Genomic DNA, 23028 nt, shown 5'->3' on the forward strand with positions numbered 1-23028 from the left:
GTTTGTTTCACAGCTTATAGGGTGCTTCTGAGTCCCGAAACTACTCAAAACACAGTTAGTTGCTAGTGAGAATCAGACCAAAAGGTTGAGAGGACCATCTTGTCTCTTCTCAAAATTAAATAGAGGACGACTCTGCATATAGCTCTCTGATGACTTATGTGTGCAATATATGAGATGACCCAAGCTATAGAACAGTGTTACTTAAATATTCTAAATTTTTCAGCATCACAAACGAGGAACACGTTATCCTCTCTTTAGAAAGTTTACCCTATTCTAATCACTGATACACAAAATCTACTACTCATTGTTCATTCATCAAAATGAGGTTAAAGTCCTACTTGGTGAATGACATGAAGCAGTAGATTAAGAATACAATGGTAATTTTTTAAAAATGTCTACTCTCAGGGGATTTAACCCCAACACCATGTTTTCCTAAATAGCTTAATGAGTATGTGATTTAATGGAAGAAGATGAAAAAGAATGACTCAACTTATTGAGGTAAGTAGAACTTGGGTATCTTTGTCTAATTGAGGTTTGAAAGAACTTTTTTTACTTATAATCGGACTCTCTTCTCCTTGATACGTAGGTGTAACGATCTACGGGTGTCATTTTTCTTAAGACTTTCCTGTTGGTAGCATGCTCTGTGGGACAGGGTCTTTCCAAAGCTTTAGAGCATCCATGTTTCTAGCAGACAAGGAGCTGTTTCCACTTCAGCATTATATACATAAAGTCAGCCAAGAAGTCTTATGTGAATCCAAAGCTAGATGCTTCATTTGCCTTATTCCTCTCCCCCTAATAGATGCATTCACGATGGGGGTGAAATATGCTCTACAGTTTCAGGGGAAAGCGTAATCTGAAGTACTGCCCTTAAAGATGCAGGTTTCCATTGAAGGGAAACGTTTTCTCATTTCCCCATGACCTGCCCTTCCATCCTCTCAGTTATCGCTATCCAGTGTGGATGAACTGGCCTTTCTACACACATTACTCTTGTGTATACAGGAGGCACCTGATAAGTCAAATTGTGCACATCTATGTCCAGCTCAGTTGCTTCTCTGTAAATAATAATAATAAAAAAAATCAAGATGCCTAAATCAAAACAGTAGCATGTTGGAAATGCCATTGAATTGTCACAAATGGCCATAAAAGACATTAGGTTGCTAATTTGGCTGGTTCAATATCATTAGCAATTTGGTGGAGGGAAATAAGAAGGGGAGAGAGGAAAAGAGAGATGGAGCCAGATATGGTAACGTGACTCAATTTGTAGGAATGGACTCCCCTCACATAAGAATTAACCAATGCCTGCATCCCATCCAGCAGACTAAATGCCACAAAGCATTTTGCAGCAATCCTACTTTCTTTCTCTTTTCTGTATTCACTGGTACATGTGGCTGTATAGAATTGGAAAGGATGATGCCCCCATTGCTTGTGTCCCCTTTGAGGATGAGGGCAGGCCTTGGGGATTATTTAACGCTGCACAAGTAAGCACCAGGCACCAAATAATTTGCATCCATCATCATGTGGAGTTCCTGACATGCTGCGCTGAGTTAGAAATTACTATCCTTATTTTAGAGAAGAAGAAATGAATGCTCAAGACGTCCACAGTAAAACACAAAGGCAAGATTTCTCTAAAGCCCATGTCTTGAGTTTTCATGCTAGTTGTGGCAATGGAAGATTTCTCCCTTCACTGTAAGAATAGGCCGTATTGAATCTCTTCACCCACCAGGGACTTGGGCACTAGGACAAGCCTGTCTCTCCTGAAAGAGATTGTCAAGTTCCTGTTCTACACCAGCTGTGGCTTTGAAAATAGTGCAAGATTATAGGAGCCATCTATGGTCTTGGAATTTCCTCAGGTAGGGAAGACTATCCCCCTTGGGAACTGACCAGTCTCAAAATAAAGCAGCTAGGAGCTGGGACATTCACAATGTTTTGTGGTCAGTAGTAAAACTAGTTAAAATTGCTCACTACCCCATTGTTCTCACTGTCAGCCTCCACTTAGTGGTTCATGATTGGCTGAGAACAAAAACACTAACCCCCATTTCTACTCTCCCCCCTCCCCAGTTCTGTTGTTAGGGAGAACTGATCAATGGTTTAAATGGAGCTCTAATTAATGGGTCTGACTCCTGTCTAACACAGGCTCATTTTAACCTGGTAAACTCATTAAACCTCTGCTCTTCATTTAGCCACGGTGACCAGGGTATCATAATTTCAACCAAGTGTGCTCAGTGACTGAATGGGCCTTGAGTCTCCCAAATTCCCATAGTGTCCCATCCGAAGAGTTCAATTACTACCTTCAGAGGTTTACTTAGCAAGAGGAGCGAGTGCTCTGATCTGTCCTGAATTTGACTGAAGGCTTTAAAGATGAATGAAAGCAAACCACTGGCTCCACAATTTCAAATGACCCGTTGTGCTTTAACCATAAATCAGCCAAGAGGTCTCAAATGCAGACAGTTTCCAGACAGGCCAGGTCATCTCCTGAGTTAATGAGATGACATGTGTTCATATAAATAAACACTGCTTACCTTTGCCAGCCATGCCAGCACCCCCTTCTTTTGGATGAGAAAGGGATTGGGGTTCAGACTCCTCACATTCTGAAAATTAAAAAGATAATAATAATTAAAAGCCAGAAAAACAAACACAACTCTTTCTTCTTTCTCCCTCTCTCTCTCCCTCTTTCTCTCTCTGCTTTCATTCCAAGTTTCTGCCCAGTTAATCACATCAAAGGGAATTCTCAGGAAAAGCTGGCTTTTCATTGTTCTTACTGCTGTGTTGTTTGTGTATATGTGTAAATATCTAATAAATGGCTTCCCTCTCCCTATACAAAAGTATTTTCAAAATGTAAAACAGGCCAGGGATATCTGGTTTCACATTTTAATGGGTTCTCATAAAACCTCTGTCAATAGTGAGTTCCCAGTAAGTGCAGTACAACAGCGACAGCTTTGCAAATACTGTAACATATGTAACTTGGGCTGGGTCAATAAACGGTGGGGAAATCAGGCTGTGAGATGCTTGAGCTGTTCATTTTGGCTGTCTTTACAATCAATCAGTCAGACCAACTGAGCCTGCAGAGACGCTCACTGATTGCCGAGAAAGCTAGTGCAAATGCATTCGCCTCAAAGTCTGCCAGGGCTCATCCAATAGCTAAACCACTGTCAAGATACAGATGGGTGCCATCTTCTGAAAACCAAGGATATCAGAAATAACTCAGGTCCTTCCAAAAGTGAGCCTTGCTTTAGCTGCCAAAGAGGAAACAAAAAAAGAACGAACAAGAAGGATCTGTACAATGTATTCCAATAAACTTTGCTGGGCCCATTTGCAGACCGACCCACATCAGAAACAAAAATTTATAGGCTTTGGTGGCAGGCCACAAGCAAGGATCATTTCTGTGTCGTCACATCTTTTGTCCCTTTGTGGTTCTTCTTTGGATGGATTTCTTTCTTAAAATTTACTTTTTTTTTTTTTTTTTAATTTTTGTGCTTAATTCAAAAGGGGGTAAAGAAGCAGTCATTGTCTCAAACGTATTTCCTGTCTGTAGCCATATACCACTTTGAACACTTAATATCATCAAATATAGTTTGTAACTGTGAAGATAACTATCTTTAAAAAAAAATATATATATATATATATATATATATATATATATATATATATAATAATAATACCCAAGTTCTAAAAGTAAGATGGTGACTTCCTAAGCCCTTTCTTTTGACTTGCACGAGTGACTGGATGCATTATGTGAGAACAGTTGCTGAGTGCATTCTTTACATCCAGCCAGTTCATCCGTGACTGCTGGTAGGATAAGAGCATTGTGTGAGTTGTCTAATCCAAATGTCTCTGAGTTGCTAGGTTTAGGCCAAGGCGTTCCATTAAAAATGAACAGAGCCTCCCCGTCTTTGCCTACACTTGATTCAAATCACATCTGTGTAGAATGAATTACCTTCACAATCTTTTCTCCAGGGGCCTCTCTGGCCATAATAGAGATAAGAAAACAAAAGCTGCTTATCAGCACTTGCAGTAAGAGAGAAAAAGGAGAATTTAAGCAAAATAAATCTCTTGGAGGACACTATTTCCAACTTCATTGAGCTGCCTTGAAGATGGTAGTGATTAAAGAAGAGGCGAGTCACTGAGGAAATATGGGTAAAAGTGGACTCTCGGGAATTTAAAATGTTTATTATTTGTCATCCTGAATTATTGACTTTTGGGCTATACAAAAATTAACTGCTCCTTTACATTTGATTAGAGTTTTGAAGGAAGTGACTCAGTTGTAAACGTGGCTTTCTTAAAGACAAAGGAATTTCTGTGCCAGTCACCAAAGGGAAAGGGGAGGGCTAGAGGGAGTTTGTGATGAGTCTAAGAGGAAAGGTGTGACTAGGTGTGATGAGACAGCCGAAGGCCTTCAGATTCTTCCATTCAAGATGATTATCAAGTCACAGGACTTCCTGTTTACCCTGGAAAGAGGTATAGTAGAGACTGTGTGTCTCCTCTGCCGCCAGGCGCTATCTCAGGAACAGAGCACAGAGCAGACACAGGCTTTGGTAGTGCCCTAAAAAGGAAGGTAGTGACTTCTCATTTTCTATCCTTCCCATGGGTTGAGATGCGGTGTGGATGGTTCCTTACTACCTGCGTGGATTAGGACAACCTAAATACATGATGAATAGAAAGAAGGCACCTGAATACTGACCCAGTAGGACCTCTCCTACATTCTGGCCTGCTTATCAGTTTTAATCCTCATAAGAGAGGAATGGAGTAGAATGCCTGCCCAAACAGTGTGGTCCTCAGGTCAGTGGCAACATCTGAGAGCACGTGAGAAGCACAGAATCTTAGGCCTACTTAATTATAGCTTGCTTTAAAATTTTTCCCAGAAGGTTTGTAGACATGTTGAAGTCACATATGTATGTGTACATATAATGGTTAAGAACATAGATTCTAGGTGGATGCAGAGTTTAAATGTAAACGATAACTTAATGACATTACTTTGGGGAAACTGTTAAACTCCTTTGTGGTTCAGCTTTCTGGCTCTTAGAACAGAAGGTGAAAGCTCTCATAGGACATAGTGAGGACTATATCCATTAATATATGTAAATACAGTGGTATGCACCTTGCTACTGTTACTATGGAAATTAACTTCTAATCTACTTAAGCCATTTGATCACTGATGAAGCTGTCAAACCACTGTTAAAATAATGGGCATAAATGGAGATTTGGAGAAAGGAAGACATTTCAGCATCTTGAGGAAAATCATTTTTTTTTTTTTTTTCTGTGTTAAGGATGTTTTACAGTAAAATCCATTTATGTTCAACAGATATCCATTCAGTATGTTCTAAGTTTCCTGCATTTTTCCTAGATGCCAGGTAGAGATGACAAAATCCTCTACTCTCTCATGACTGTCACTAGAACTGGAAAAGATGATGCCTCCCCCACTTGCTTGTGTCCCCTTTGAGGGTGAGGGCAGACCTCGGGATTACTTACACTATCCCCTGCGGAAGTAAGCACCAGGCACCAAATAATTTGCATTTATCATCTTTCGGAATCCCTGACAAGCTCCTCTAAGCTAGAAATTATTATCCTATTTTGGAGAAAAAGAAATGAATGCTCTAGACTTTCACAGCAAGACACAAGGGCAAGATTTCTCTAAAGCCCATGTCTTGAGTCTTCAATTGCTAGTTGTGGCAATGAAAGCCCCCTCTGGCCATCACAGTAAGAATGGTGATTCCTGTGCCTTAGAAAAAGTTTGGGAAACAGTTCCATCAGTAAACCTGTAAGTCAATGACCACTATTTGTAAATTAGCAAATTGAAGACCAAGGAAATAGAGGAATCTGCTCTGCTGTGGTTCTCTGTGGCAGTTGAGCTAATACAATTTTAATTACATACTGTTTAAATCCTGCTTTCAGTTAGAGACTTTTATCAATTCTAAGATGCTTAGGTCTTCACCTAAGAATTCATTATGGGTCTTACAATCATTGGCATATCCTAATGAATTTGCTGCGTTGGTTGGACATACTGATATATAAAATTCTGTTAAGTATTGTTTAGATTTGAAGAGCTAAGTTGTTCACTTATAATATTGATAATATACAGGCTAGAGAATGCAGACTCTGTTTGCTGGTAGGAAGTACTGCAGAGTGAATAAAAACCATGAGTAAGAGTAGAAAGTCTCAGGTTCTTTTTTCCTCCTCAGAGAGATAATAAGGAAGCTGGAGAGAGAGAGAGAGACAGAGAGACAGAGAGAGAGAGAGAGAGAGAGAGAGGGAGGAAGGGAAAGAGAGAGAGAGAGGTGAGAAACCAAGAGCACTGTTTGCTTTTACAGAGGATGTGGGTTCAGTTCCCAGCACCTACATCACAACTCAGAACTGTCTGCAATTCTAGGGGACCCAATATTCTCTTCTGGCCTCCATAGACACTGTCTTAATTAACGTTTTATTCTTGTGAAGAGACACCATGACCACACTAACTCTTATAAAGTGAAGCATTTGATTGGGGTTGGCTTACAGTTAAGAGGTTGGGTCCATTGTCACAGTGCTGAAGAAGGAGCAGAGAGTTCTATATCCAGGCCAGCAGGCAGCAGGAGGAGAAGAATGACACGCTGTTCCTGACCCTCATGACAGAATTCCTTCAGCAAGGCCACACCTCCTAATAGTGCCACTCACTATGAGCCTATGGGGTCACTTTCCTTCAAACTACAACAGTCACTAAATGTTCATGTGCTTCACAAGCATATGTGCAGGTACTCCCATATACACATAAAATAAAAATAAAACTAATCTCTAAAAATAACAAGGTAGCATAATTTTTGTTGTTGAAATAATCTATGTAAGTATGAGAAAGGACACAAATAAATAAGTTACTTTGATAATTTTAGACCCTAGTTTCTCTTTGTGGGAAGGCCATATATTTATATAGCTAAAACACTTAACCCACACAAAAAGCAAGAATTTGAGACAGGGCTCGGTTCATGACTGAACATGACACAGTGAGGAAAATAGAAAGGCGGCCTTCCGCCTTCCTTTCCTTAGGAAGATATGGAATGCACAAAGACTCTTTGGAGCAGAAAACTATCTTTGTACAGAAAAACCTTAATTTCCTTCATTCCCCAGAGGGGGAAGATGAAAAACATCAGAACAGGGTGACACCAGTTTCATGTGAAACCTACAACCACAATCTACCCATAATTACCATTCATGCCTTTTCAAAAAGTTTATTTTGAATGTGAATTGTCCCCTAAAGGCTCATGTGTTAGAAAATTTGGTCTCTGGCTGGTGGCACTGCTTTGCAAAGCTATGAAACCTTTAGGCTACAAAGTCTTGCTAAAAGAACTGGGTCATTGGGAGTGGGTCTTAATATTTTATAGTAGAGCCCCACTTCTTGTCCACTTTCTGTTTTCTAATTATAGACACAACTAGCCACGTCCGGCTCTTGTAGCCATGGCTTCCTTGACTTTGAAATATTAGTCAAAATAACCCCTTTCTCCTTTAAGTTGGTCATGTTAGGTATTCTGTCACAGCAGCAAGAAAAGGAACCAATATACCACCCAGTACACCAAGTTTTCTCACAATTTTACACCAGAATGGACTTATTCAATCTTACTTTAAAACGTAGGAAAAAATAGTTTGCCTTCTGTGTCACATAAAAGTGAAGCATCCTTCAGATAGTGCTGGTTCAGGGGTACTGTGCTAAGAACTGACTGAAGGACAAAGTGATCCACAGCCTACCAAGAAGGCAAGGAGAGAAGAGTCGGCAGGAAGGAGGAACCTGCCATATCGGACTTTCGATTGCTGCCAGATCTTCAATGGACCACTGGTCTCCCAGTAGACAGGGCCAGAGGACAGTGCAAGCAAAGTGCCAGAGACAGAAGCTGAACATCTTTCTATTCCAGGGGATATCTCTCTGTGATTTATCATGCTCACATCCACAGGGATAAGAGCATCAAGGAGCTTTGGTTTTGAAGCAGTAAGCTCATTGCTGTAGACCAAAAGCATGTGTCCTCCAGGACTCATTTGGAAACCCAGTCTGCACTGTGGTGATGTTTGGAGGTGGGAGTTTGGCAGTAATTAACTCATGAAGGCATATCCCTTGCAAGTGTAAGTAAAGCCCCATTAGGAGAATTTGTTTGCTTTTTCTGTCATGTGAGGGCTCAGTAATAAAAAAGCTAAGGCCAGGAAATGGGCCCTCCTAGACACTGTCTCTGGTGCCTTTATCTTGGACTTACTGTTCTTCAGAATTGTGAAGAATAGATTTCTGTTGTTTATATGCCACTTGCTTAGTTTATGGTGTTCAGTTACAGCAGTCCAAAGTGACTAAGAGAACATTATTTGCCTAGTAAGCATAATAAAAGTCCTTGTCTAGGGCAAGCAGAACAAAGTGTCATAGATTGTTGCTGAGGCATTCTGATTTTAAACTGAAGCAGAACAAAATGACTTCTTCTATACAAGAAGGACACACTTTCACTAATATTTCTTAGAAGCCAGTTATCAGGCAGAGAGAAAGTTCAATTGGTAAAGGGCTATGAGGACCCAATTCCCAAGAACCCACAGAAAATCTGGGTGTGGTGGTGTAATTCTAGCATTGGGCAAGCAGACATAGATAGATCCCTGGGGCTCTTGGGCCAGCCAGCCTAGTCTTGGCAAGGGCAAGCTCCAGGCCTATGAGAACAAGATGGTTAATACCTGAGGATTAACACTAGAGACTGACATTTGGCCTTCAAGTCTTGCACAAATGTGTGCATGCTCATGCCACACACATGCGTACCCAGTGCACTCACATTCACACAACACAGCAATACACACAAAGCCAATTATCAATACCCAAGAGGCAGAAACAGAAGAATCATTGCAAGTTCAAAGCCCACCTATGCTGCCCAGCTTACATAGCTAGTTGTAGGCCAGCTGGGACTATATGACAAGACACTCTCTCAAAAACCAAAACGAAGAAAGGTCAATATGCCTAAGATGTGTCTAATGTATGCTGAGGCATAATACATTTTTAATGTCTGTGCCAAGATGAAACGGGAACAGATAACAGAATAATACCCGCAATTCCTGCAACAAAAAGATTTCTAGACCCCAGTAGAGATGAGGACATTGAAGTTTCAGATTATGGTCTATACATAGATTCATTTTATAAGTCCTGTTACTCTACAAGAAAGCACTCTTTACCTCTAAATTTCCTCCCCAGCCCTTACTGGGTTCTTAAGAGCATGCTCATCATTGGACATCTGGATGTTTATGTTGCTGGCAGGGATACTTTGCCTAAAATCCAACTATTGCTGCTGGTTGTTTTGAAGCCATTGAAAGGTGGGCTTACAAATCTCACCTTTTAGCCACCAAAGGGAAATGGTATGACAAGTTGTCTTAGTGACAAACATTGTCCATCCCCTAAATATTCATGAAGTTCCCTGGGAGAGTCTGTTCAGAGGAATGTTTCTCCATTGTCATCGGGCTGCCTGTGACTCAACCTCCCGGAGTTGAAACATTGTGGTATGCTGGACACTAGTCATGTCTGTGCCTCCCACATGCTGGCCAGGCACAGGATGTACAACTCTCAGATTCCAGTGTTAACACTTTGTTAGCTATGTGATACTGGGCACAGCACACTGTCTGTGAACCTCTAATTGGTTCTCTTGGTTGTGAGTCTAGCCTTTAACGGCTGAGCCATCTCTCCAGCCCTCTAATTGGTTCTCTTAACTGCACGATGAAGTCCAAATACCTACTCTGTCTACTTCCCACCCTTCTCACATCCAAACCCTCCCTTTAAGATTCTATAGAGATGTAAGGTAAGTGGGTGAACTAAAAGGCAACAATGTGACAATGGAATAAAGTGTATAGGGGTATACACCCGAAACCAAGTTTTGAGACATTTAAACAGTAGGTATGGGTAAAGTATCATTTTCGTGCCAGTTTTGAGGCCTTGGTTTATTTAGTACATGACTGAGACATAGTGTTACTTATCCATGCACCATAGATGCATACCACTATTTGTGTGTAAGTTCCTCATTCCCCACCAAAACCCAAGGAGGTATGGCAAAGGATTGGAAATCAGTGCCTTAGTATGTATGCCTTAGTATGCAACTCAACATTGTATCTTGCCTTATTCTAACTCGCCTCTTTTTGCAAATGCATGTGGGAAACGTGTAAAGCACAGACCTCAGAGCCAGAGATCAGCAAAACACAGCAGTGAGACAGTGATAGAGGAAGGTGGGAGAGAAAGGTGGCGGGGGCGGAGAGCGGGGGCCCTGGGACTTGGAGAGTGGAAATGACAATGTACATGGAAAATCAATCGTCCTGAAAGTCCCGTGTAGAAAGAAGGGACCAAGCTATAAAAATGGAAAGCGGGCACCTCAGGTCCAATCAATCAGATGACAGACAGGCAGGGCTTTAAAGAATGAGGCTATTATCACTGAAGTTCATTTGACAGAGCTCAGGTGTAAGAGCCATCGTGTGATGAGCACCCTCACCCACAATCATGAAAACAGTGCCACCGTGATGTATCACTGTGCTCCTCTCGCGCACTCGATTTGAAGAGCTGTTGATAAATGTGGGTCCCACCTTTAGAAAAACTCCATGTCATTGTAGATCATCCCCATGTCTGGCGTACAGTAGGCATTCAATAAATGCATAAGGAATAAATGTATGATGAACAAATGAGCTTCACCAATGCAGACCTAATGTCAGTCTATGTTTTTGTGACATTGGAAGGTCAAAACTGAAGGTTGCATTTCCTTTCTGTTTATTTATTATTGGTACTTCCTGTGCCAAAGGCTGAGATGGGCGGTTTTCAAGATCCTATTCGGGGAGCCAGGGAGACGGCTCAGCCATTAAGAGAGTTTGTCCCTCTTCCAGAGAACCGAGTATGATTCCCACCACCTATTTGTAGGCTGGTTCACAGCCACCTATAACTCTAGCTCTAGGGGCTCCACACTGTCTTCTAGCCTCAGCAGCCACTCACACACATGCATTTGTCTCCCTAAAGCATAGTGACAGCAGCATAAGGAGGCTAGGAATTTAGAATGCCTGTCCTAACACTAACATTGCCCCCTTAGGCCATTCACAAACCTTAGAACTTTAGTTTATAACTGTGTAGAAAGATGAGGAAATAGCACGACCTACCTCTTGGGGCTGTTGTAGGTGAAATAATACATAGGAAATACTTGGTCCGTTGTGTGGTGCTGACTAAGTGCTCAGTAAATTACCAGCTGTATCTGCTCTCCCGAAAACATACCTGCTGTTACTACTAGAATTACAATGCTCATTTTGGTGAAAGACGCTCGGGCTTGGAGTAGACATGTGACATCAGCATTGCTTTGCTTGCTTTACAACTCTCTATGGGCCAAATCAATCTTGGATCGAAAAGAAGTTGGGTGAAGTAAGATTTGGTACAAACTGTCTTCCTTCTTCGTCTTCCTCTATGTTTCCATATAACCAAATCCTTGAAGTGATGTGAAAGATTGTTTGGAGTGAGAATGCTTTACTGACCAGCAATATGAACAACAATGTGAGTGAGGGAAGAAGAAACAAGGCCCTGCACACAAGGTAGGAAATGGACTTTAATTATTTTGAGGGCGACTGAAGAACCTCCTTCTTTCCTTAAAATCTTCTTTCTAATCATCTATGCCAGACAGCTTGGAAGAAGGCCCACCATCCATCACTGGCATTCAGGGTCTAGAAAATCCCCTCTTCCTGTTGGATGTGGACTAGACTTGGTGATTCACTTCTAACTAATAAAGTGGAGACAGCAATGTATGACGCAGAGAATAAGTCATAAAAGATTGCATAGCCTTGCATCTCTTCTGGAACTTGCTCTGTGGAAGCTACCATGTGGGGGCAGTCACACAGAGAGGTCTGTGTGGTTAAAAATAAAAGGAAGAAAGAAAGAAAGAAAGAAAGAAAGAAAGAAAGAAAGAAAGAAAGAGAGCATCAAAGCATCCTAGCCCATTCCCAGAATGATGACCCTCAGAATCCAGGATAATAAATGTTGTTTCTAGTCAGCCAGTTTCAGGGATGACTTGCTACATCGCAGCAGGTACCTAACACAGAGCTCATGGATCTCACTTCCCATAGCAGTTTAGGTTAGTGATTTAATTATTTACTCAATTTATTCTCTCATACATCCATGAACTCTTGTGAACTTCTTGCCACATGTCAGGTAGTGTCAGATCTCCAGACCCTACTTTGAGGAAGCTTTTGATCTCATGAAGAACAGGCTGATGATTAAAATGATAGGTACATGCTGGATTACAACATGTTGGTCTTTTATTTTTTATAATTTGGTTATTGTATATGCACATGTCCACACACATGCATGTTATGAGTAGGTTTTTCCCTGCTGGTCTGGTCCCACCACTGCGCCAGCCCCAAATAATACACAGAGACTCTGTATTTGATATAATGCTGTTAGCCTGTTACTATCATTTCTTATCAGCTAGCTCTGTCTTAAATATTAACCCATTTCTATTAATCTAAGTACTTCCACATGGTCTTGTCTTAATGGAGAAAGGGGCTGGCATTCTGCTGTCTCTGTCTTCCATCTTGACTCCTTCCTACTACTTCCTCTCTCCTCCTAGTCTCCTAGTCCTGCCTATCTTGCTTTCCTATTGGCCAACAGTGCTTTATTCATTAACCAATACAAGAAACATCTCTACAGAATGACATCTCCCATCACATGCATGCACTGGGGTGTCATGTTGCATGTGTGGAGGTCAGGAGACAATTTGCAATGTTATTTTTTTTCCTCCCAACATGTGGGGTCCAGGAATCAGACTCAGGTCATCAGGTTTGGGAAGAAGCAACTTTATCTACTGAGACACCTCATCATCCCTTCAGGCTTTGTTGGAGGGTTTTAGGGATGCATCAGACTTGCTGTATGGGTTCATAAAGACACCAGAGGGGCTGACATGTGACCTGAGACTTGATACTCAATTGTGAAGTTTTCTTTTGGTTGGGCTAAACTACATTCTCTAAGATTTCCCTTGGTCAGATTTTAGTTAACTACCTATGCATTGCTGTGAGCAAAAAAATATGAGAGGAAAGTTTAAAAAATGTGTTTATCTTAGTAATTCACAGCCCTAGAAGTTTCAGTGAGCAGTCTTTGGCTTGGTTGAGTCATTGAACCTGTCATCAGTGAGGCAGAGCATTGTGGTGGTGAATATGTGGCAGGAGCTCATTGTGGACAGGACACTGAGAGTGAGGAAACACCTGGAGACTGGCTATAACCCTCAAAACCACATTCCAACCATCTACTTCCCCTACTCAGATCCAGCTCTGTAAGATGGCAGAACCTCCCCAAGTAGCAGCACTTGCTGGGGACTAAACATTCTATGCTGATCTTATGAGAGATATTGCACATTCAAACCAAAGCAATGAGCCACAAGGGAAATCCCATCAACGAAGAGAGACATCAGCCAGGGCCAGGTACATGTTTGCCTCTGTGACTGCAGACCACAGCTTCAGAGGAAACCCACGATGAACAGTAGCCAAGAACTGATCAATCAAGACCTGTTCTGGAGTGCCTTTTATGCAGCTGATTGTGGTAAGCTATTGAAACCTGGGTGGCTTCTGAGGGTCATATGGATCAGGATATCAGGATGCGGACATGAAGTGTGACTACTTACCATGACTACAGAAATATTTTAAATTAGTTTGTACTATGGCAGGATGTGTTCCAGATGGATGCAGGCTCTGAGGAAACATGAGGAACGTGTGCAATGTGTGAAGAATGAGCTGTTTAACACCACTGGGGCATGGCTGCTTTGGTGATTGACTATTTCTTTAAGTCTTAGCCCACTCAATGCATTCTTTCCCTTACTTGGCCATAAACAAGACAGTAATTAAGGTTATTTCCTAGAAGCATGCTACTTTTCTTTAGAAAAAGTAATTACAAATAACTGATAACTTTTTTTTTTTTCTGAAAGGAGAATCAGAAAGCAGGTATATGGGCCTGTGTTCTTTGTCACCACTGGCAAGTCACTATCCAGAGCTATCCTGGAGCAGACAGCTGTGGTCTATCTGTGGTCTTCTGGAGTCCTGAAGTAATGTTTTATTCTCTAAAACTAGAGCCCCCAAGTCCTGCAACTCTGTACCTCTTGGCTCAGTACCAAGATTTTAGATAGTCACTATTAACTGATCCATTATTGTTCTTCTCTCTTCTAGTTTCACAAGTGTGCATTGTATCAGTGCATCCTTTCTTTTGAATGCCTTAGTCCCTCAGTAGATGTATGATTTACTGGTTTATCCTGTGCCTTGTTGTCTAGAAGTCTGATGGCACCTAGTAAGTTCTCAGACATTCATATATTATTTTTGTAAACTTTCATGTTCTCAATAAGAGTCAAACAGGACATTCTAAATGAAAATATTGAGGGTTTTGGATTGTGTACAGTTCTGCATTGTCTCTGCTTGCATGAATAATTTAGAGTCGAATCTCTGTGTGTGCAAGCCCATAATAGTATTCAAGTGCATTTTATGATGATGTATGAAATAACTCCTTTTGCTCTAAATGGAAAGCCAACCTTGTTTAATGGTGAGTAGGTATGAACACAAAATCCCCTTCAGCATCCTGACAGCCACTATTGTCTCTCCATCAAGTCAAGTTCTAGCTACCAAAACAAAGCAAAAAAAAAAAAAAAAAAAAAAGTATTTTTTTCATTAACAATAAATTTAAATCTTAAAAGGAAAATGAAACTATAGAGTACAGTTTGAGACATTTAGATATGTCTGTGTTTGGAGAGTGAGAGCTGTTTGACTTAATTTCACAGTCTTACATTCTTATTAACAATGCCACTACTAACTCATTGTCCTTTGGGTATGTGAGAAGGTCAGGTTGAATACTCTGTTGGGGAAAATGAAAATAAAGAAGATGCCAACACTGTTGTTTAAAAGTAAAACAAAAAACAAACAAAAATCTAAGCTTCTAAGTCCCCATAAAAGAAGGTAGGCAGCCTCTTGCAGTGGTGTCTGACTGCGGGGAATTTTGATTGCAAATCCTTCTCAAACAATTAGACTATTTGAAAAATTACTACGAACAAGCTAAACAGAGATTACCACAAACAAATAGAAGTCCCAAGGCCTTTTTGGTTACTATGAGCAAGAACATTTCTTATAGATGTGAAGAGTTATTTAAAAACAGATATGGGGGAAATATTCCATCCTTTGTGTGTGACTTATTTTCCTGTTCTGCATGTATGTATTAGTGAATGTGAATATATTTCCTTTACCTATGGGTGACAATATTAACCTACACACTTAGCACAACCTTGTGAGACATGGAAAACAGACGGTACTGAGAAGTTTTCCTCCTCAATCTATTTCCTCTGGAAACAGCATTTCCACTGTTATTGACCATTTGTCAATAGTTCAACTCCCAATGACAGCAGGAATGCATTTCTTCTCTGTGTAGGAAGCTGCTGGCCACCTCTTCAACTTTTGTAACAATAGCACTTGATCATTCACACACAGAGCCAGGTGAAAATAGCTCTTAATTTTTAGCACATTTTTCTTTCTCCAGCAGAGGTCATAGCTCATAATCCACTCCAGTACTCTTTAGTCAGAATTGCTCTTCTGAGCCTTCGCTTTTGTCTCCTATGGGCTTTCCCTCATAAAGAGCATGCAGAAGCTCTGTATTCATGAGCATAATGAACCAGCCCTCGGCAGTGGGGACATCGCCAATGCAGTTTATGTTTAGTTCTTCCTGTGCTCTGTGTCCTGTTACTGGGAGGATAAGTGAGCCAATTGGAAAAGGTGTTGAACTCTTGGCAGATCTCATCACAGAGGGCACTGAAATGCTATAATCTGAATGCAATCTTCATTAAGTATTTCCACCACCTGCTTGCTGAAGCCACAGCACAGCTCCACTCATAATCCCCCCACGGGGGGCAGCGGTAGTTAACTTCATTAGACAAATGTGTTGTCTCCATTTGAGTGTGTTTAAGAGAGTCAGTAGGGACCACGATGGAGGGGAACTTTGGGGCCCGATCTCAGGCCTGCATGTCATTATTCAGCTCACTCCAGCATCCTTGCAAACACCCTCCCCCAAGCCCATCCCTCACCCCCCAAAATGAGGAATAGACTTTTTTGACTTTCCCCTCCCTCACATATTTCAAAGCAAGTATCAGTACATACAACACTTTTTCCTAGCCTGTGACAATGAGCAAGTTCCATAACCTGTCTCATCTCCCCCATCTAAACTAGGCATGGTTTATTCTAGGTGTGGCATGGGGGGCACGAATCAGTTGATACAGACAACACTCACATTGAGTCTCCTGGACCACAGAGGGGGATTTGATTCGGAAACATCATAGCTTTTCTTAATTCTCTTTTAAAATCTTCATTTGTGGGGCAATTCCTAAGCTCTGGTCACCATGCAAGGCTCTTTGCAAATACTTTATCATGCAGACTTCACAAGCTTAATACGATAGGCAATACAATTTCTAAATTTTTATAGGTCAGCAAATGTGGAGTTTGCAGTAGCTAATTTGTTTATGGAATTGAAATCTGTTGATGCTAAGTGGGTGCACATATTGTACTCCATACTAACCTCATTTTATAATTACCTCAAGACTAATTATGATACAAATGTGTGAAGCTGGAATGGCATTTCTATACACACACACACACACACACACACACCTCAGAAAAGTCCATGATGTATCCTAGATCACACAGCAGGCTCTGACGACGCAGTAGCATTCCTGCCACAACAAGGCTCTTTTTTTTTTTTATCTCCATACTGTTTTTTTTTTTTCCTAATTGATAGTTCTTTTCAAATTCCCTTCACAAATATATTTAAATGTGTGTATTCTTCTTAGCAAGAAAACCATAGATGAAAATGGAAAATAGATTGCAGGAAGAAAAATACTTTGGATAGTTTTTAAAATTTAATTTAAAATTAAATTCAATTACTCCAAGTAAGCAACATCTTAAAAGATGGCTTTAAAGTCATCCCCCAGAAGCCACAAATATGATAATAAATGGTTTACGGGGCCTGTTTCCCCAGACGTCCTTCAATCTCATTTTCTTTCTGTGTTTATAACTAGCACGGAACTGAGGGAATTAAAAACAGTCATCTTTCATCTTCTCTGAGACTTCTGTTTTAAACTTGAATTCCTGAGGGCAAAAGGGAATTCCCTATGCTTTATATCCTCCACGCCACCCTATTAACACACACACACACACACACACACACACACACACACACACACACACACCACTTATTCTCCTGGAGTGTATTCTTTTCCATCCCCCCACCCACAACCTCTACTCCATCCCCCAAACATAAACATCAGAACTTGGCTCAATGACATTCTCTCAAGATCAAAGTCAAATAATAATTTCCATGAAAGCCAAAGTCATTTCAGTCTCTGCTCCCTTTCTCACTGAAAGCCTGGGTCTCATGCCAGCAAAACACTAAATTTCCACCCTCCTTCTCTCAAGATAAAACGCCACACCCTCCCATCCTTCCTTTTCTGTTTGTTGTCACTCAGACACACCACTGCTTTATTAGAGATATTCACAGACTTAGTTATTTCTTCCTCTCCCTCCTCATCTCCCCCTCCTGGCTTTTCTGCTTAAGTGATTTCTATGGGACTTGAGAGGATGATGAAAAGACGAGTACCAAAAATTTAGAGTTTAGAAACTTGTGCTGTGAAGTGAGTGGTGATGAAGCTGGGGAAGACAGGAATTCATAGCGACTTTGTATGTATTAAGCATAACTATAGATATAACTATGTTTTCATCATCTGTATGAGTAATCTTAAGTCCATAAAAATAATTCCAAATTTTAGGATTATTTCCACAGCTTGTAAATGACCTAGTTAAAATACTGACACCAAGCTGTCTGACACTGGGGTCCTAATCCTGTGCAAGAGTGTGAAGTCTGTGGCACAGCATTATGGTCCCACCTTTACACACTTACTGGCTTGCCCTTCACATGTTTATAAGCAATTATCCATATGATACTATCCAGCACAAATAACAGGCCTAAAGCAACTGCCAGTAAGAGTAGACAATGATCCCAACTCTCTTCAACACAAGATTCTTCCATGCAGAATCTCAGGCATGTCCAGGGACCACCTTTATAACGGGGATGGGGTGGGGTGGGTGGGTGATTTTTAAAGCCCTTATTATGGTGAATCCTTTCTGGAATCATTGGTGTCCCTTGGGAACCCTTCCTTAAAGTCGCTGCCTGCAAAGTTAACTGATAGCAGAGGGGCCGACATCATATTCCCCTTTATGATGTCATCCGGGAAGATTTATGCAAATGAAAATACTTTTATTCAATTTTCTTAAGAAATGGAGTAACCAATATGCTCCTTAGTTAACCCATCAACAAAGGAAAAAATACAGTGTTATGGCTTTTTTATCTGAAATGAAAATAGAGGAAGATATCAAATTCCTAAAACAGGAAATCTCCCTAGAGTCTACCTCCAGTAAGAAAGCTTATTTTATATTTTACGGCTTTTACCAGGAAAGCATTTAACTATAGTAAGTAGTTATTTTAGTATTATTTCTTGAATGTTAAATTCATTTGTTGAGAATACCATAATACCATGGGATGAAGACTGGTCCCAGTAGGAATTATGAGCTATTCTAGGGATTATGACAAGAAATGTTCATATATCCATTATTAAAAATGGGTCTGTTTTCTGCCCAGCAGAAGAAAGAAAAGTACAGATTCCATTAAACAAATGAGCAAACCAAATCCCAAGTGTATATTCCATCTACATCGACACGCACGGCATCTTGTCTTCTTATATGATTCGGATGTGGTAATCTGAATCACCAAATAGATTTTCTGATATAATGAAGGAATACTGGTAAATGGAGGGCAGAATTAACAGTTTGTGCACCCAGGCTCAGTGTCATCAAACTTCATTATGATCTCCCACTCTGACCCTGTGCTTAGCCTCACTTTGGCCAGTGAGATGATAGTACCAAATATCATATAAACCAAGTCCCACAAAGTGCTTATGAGTTTATACTCACCCTTTCACTTTACTACACCCCCAAGAACACACATCTTTAGTAGCCTGTTAGGGGATGAAAGACCCACAGAGGACAGCCAAACTACCCTAGTCATTCTAGCTGAGACTATCTGTGTCAACCATCTTTCTATCGGGTATGACAAAATACCTGAAATAATCAACTTATAAAGAGAAAAAGAAGCTTATTTTAGCTCAATTTGGAGGTTATGGTCCATGCTTAGTTGGTCTCATTGTTTTGGGGCCTGTGGCAAGGCAGCATTGTGTCAAGAGTGTGTTACCAAACAAAGGAGCAGGGCCCCTTATCTTTTGACCCTTCCAGATCACACTCCCAGAGACTGGAAGACAGTCTACCAGGCATCACCACCTTGATGGCTCCATCACTTTCAAATAAGGCAATGCACAGGCCTTTTGGGGATAGTCAAACTATAGCATCATCCTAATGAGAGTACAACCAGCCATCCTTTACATGTATGAGCAAGTTCAAGGGAGATCAGCTCAGTCACACCTCTAGTGTGGTTTGGGTTTGTGGTGTTTTCTTACATAGCACCTCTGGGATAAAGAAAATGTTAGGCAATGGATGTGAAACTTCAGGTATGGTATGGTATTTAGATATCAAAATATATAGGTTATATTACAGGCTTTAGGAAATATTCAGCAGGCATATATGGTCAGATGAACTGATAGGTCTATAGAAGCAAGCTGTAACAAGTAAATGAAACATTTTCATTTAAAAGATAAGATCATTTATGGTGCCAACCACTCATAAAAAAAAGGAGTTTTTCTACAAATAGAAAATCTGAGAGTATGGAAGTGTGGATCTTTGGTGAAACACATAACTGAGTTTCTCCTAGGCAGAAGCCTCTGTCAAGATGTTTCTTTAAGGCTCACTCTCAGTGACTTCTGCTGTGTGGGGACTACTGGGAACTGAGGAGTTTAAGAACCTAGAATGTTATATGTTATGGTCTGAATCTGAAATTTCCCCCATAAACTCATGTGTAGGGTCCATAGCTAGTGCCTGAAACCTTTGTGCCATTGTGCCTGTGGATGTAGGCCACTAGAGGCAGGACTCTGTGTCTCTGCTTCTGGTTCTGCTGTCTGCTTTTTGATTTGGTAAGATGAGAAGTAGCAACTAGAAGCTCATGCCAACATGGACCACATGGCTCCACTCTGCCTTCCCTGTCATGATGAACTGTGTTTCCTGAGACCTTGAGCAAAAGTGGACTTGATATAGAGGCGGGTGGCTGATACTGGCTAAGTTGCTTATTATGTCCCAAGTGCTTCACTCAGCTATCAATATATCACCTTTTTAATCCCACTCAATATTTTTTTATTGCTTTTCCTCCATTTTGTATTTGAGGGAACTTAATCCCAGAGCCATTAATATTTTGTAGGGACAAACTACTATAGAGCTGGTTTGTCACTATTCTGGCTCAGGAATTTTGTAACAAAAGCTTATGGAACCAAACAGCAGATAAACTGAATTAGGACAAGAGCTTCTTCTTTGTACAGTGAGTTATAGATCAACCTTGACTTGTCATGCCGAGGAACAGGAATTCTGTTTTTCTATTCAGGCTATTGTCACAGCAGAATAAGAAGTGAATAGGCCAAGAGCTGATGGGTATGAATACTAGGATGTGGGGGGAACTTGGTGGGAAGGTAGGAAGCTACAGTTAGAAACAAAGTCATATGCTTTCAGTCACAGACTTTACCCTTTCCTCCCATTTCTCAGATTATCTGTACTGATGTTATTTATTTCCTTAGAGGGTCTGGTTTAATTATTTCTCCAAGAGTGACATTTGGTCATGTTTCATATGTGCCAGAATATGTGACCTACCTCAAGCTTTTCACATACATTAGGCATTGAATTCTAGCAGCCATCCTCCAAGGAAAAGGATGTTTTTATTCTTGGTTTTAAGGGTCAGTACTATTCATAGTGTGTGGTCCTTGCACCAGGGGTAGACTATGAGCATGATCTGTCCAGACAATGTTGAGGTGTCACAGAAACAAAGGTAGGTTTTTAGAAAATTTTAGAAACAGATTAATTTTCTGCCTGACAAATATAATCAGAAGAAGTAAAACCACACAAACCAAGTGTATATTTTACGTATCTTTGCTTTCTATTTAATTTCCATGGAAATTTATTTTATATTTTTTACAAAATAGTCTTCATCAAGTAGATTAAATATTTAAGAAAGGCAGTTTGATGCCAGATGTAATGGAGCATACTTTTAATCCCTGGACTCTGGGGACAGAGGTAGGTGGATCTCAAGGCCAGCCTGGTCTACATAGTGAGTTTCAGGACAGCAAAGACTACATGAAGAGACCCTGTCTTGAAAATAGATAATAATCAAGGAGAGGAAGGAAGTAAGAAGAAAGAAAGAAAAGCATTCTAGGTAATAGAATTGATTCTTGGAGAATTCCAATAAATGCCTGAGTCATTCAACTAAGATCCAAGACTGGGCTCAAATTCAAGTTTTCTGACTCTATAACCCTTAAGAAAAATTGACTTTTACTAAAAATGTGTCAGTTTGACAAATATTGTGTGTGTTCAACTTTTCTGATTTGGACAGAATAGGCAGTGTGGTGGGAACTGGCCATCCCCACTGATCATCACTGAAGGCATCATAGATAGCGCCTGGAAATAGGACTTTTAATATCAAAGGGAATGGGTGTTGGGGTGGAGCCTAGTGGTAGAGCAAGTCCTGTGTGTAGGCTTTTGAGTTTTATCACCAACACTATAAACACACCCATATGTGTGAGTGCACATGCACAGACATCCCAAAATGACACTGCCATGGTATTTGTGTGGTAGACACATCTGTGGCTTTTACTAAGGTTGTGATTCACAAAGCTCCACCCAGGGACAAGTAGTATAGACTTCTCCGCTGTTCCTTAGGCAACTCCCTCGAGGAACAATATAGAAAATTCATAAAATTCTCATCCAAGAATGGCTCATTGTGTGGTTTAAAATCCAAAGGTATTTTCTCTTGCCACCTGTGAGATAGCAGTACACATTACAGCAAAATGTCAGGGCAAGAGTGAGGAGTGGGCTTCCAAGCAAGATGCACTTGGACTTGGGTCTTGCTTTCTTCATTTTCTTGCTCTCTAATACTGGCATAATGCTCATATCTCTCAACTTTTTTCCCTCATTTGTTAAATGTGAATTATACTTCAGGGATTATTGAATAAGGTACATACTTTCATCAAATATGAAGTGGAAGGAATAATTACACCAGAAAGTCTGTAACCAGATGAATTGAATATGTTTGAGATATTTTCAAATGCTGTGATTGCTCAATTTCAAAATAATTAACTAATTTTTAAAAACTTTAATTATACACCCATTACTGTTTTTCCAACAAGAAATAAGGTTATTTGACGCAACTAAAAAATCTTGAATTAACAATAATTTGCATGTTTCTGTTTCATGACAGAGTCTAATAATTCTGAATGATACCCTCTTGTACTGAAAACTAGTTCCATTTAATTTATGATTTGTTCACATTATGAATTATTGATAATCATATAAGTATATTGGGATAGTCAAATTAGGTTATGTAATAGTTTCGGGTACATGATAAACACTTAAAAGTGTTATGGTTTTTAGGTCAATGTCACCTTATATCATCTAATTATGTACAATGATTTAACTTTGTAGGCTCCTGCAGACTTAATAGAACTAAACCGTTCCCAAATGGAAGGTAGAATTATGAGTTTTGGTGATTTAAAACTCCAGTGAATTTGCACTGGAATGAACTCCTGGAATGAAATCTCTCAAAATGAACAATAATGAAATCTGTCTGATAGACGATTTTCAAGTGCACACTCCAGTGAGCTTCTGAAGCAGCATGGTGCCCTCAGCATTTCCCTAGCAGTTGGCTCCCATGTTGTGTCAACAAGTGCCTGTGTGCTCTTTTCAGTTTTGCCTAGCTCCCAGTTCTTCTCAGAACACAACACAAATGGTTTCAGCAAACGGATTGATCTTCCCTGTGACACCCCAAGGAGCTGCAGTCTAAATCCTCCTTCAGTGATTAGTTGGAAAACCACTTGGAAGCATTTGGTA

Source organism: Phodopus roborovskii, unplaced genomic scaffold (assembly GCF_943737965.1).
Source record: "Phodopus roborovskii unplaced genomic scaffold, PHOROB, whole genome shotgun sequence".
Lineage (NCBI taxonomy): Eukaryota > Metazoa > Chordata > Mammalia > Rodentia > Cricetidae > Phodopus > Phodopus roborovskii.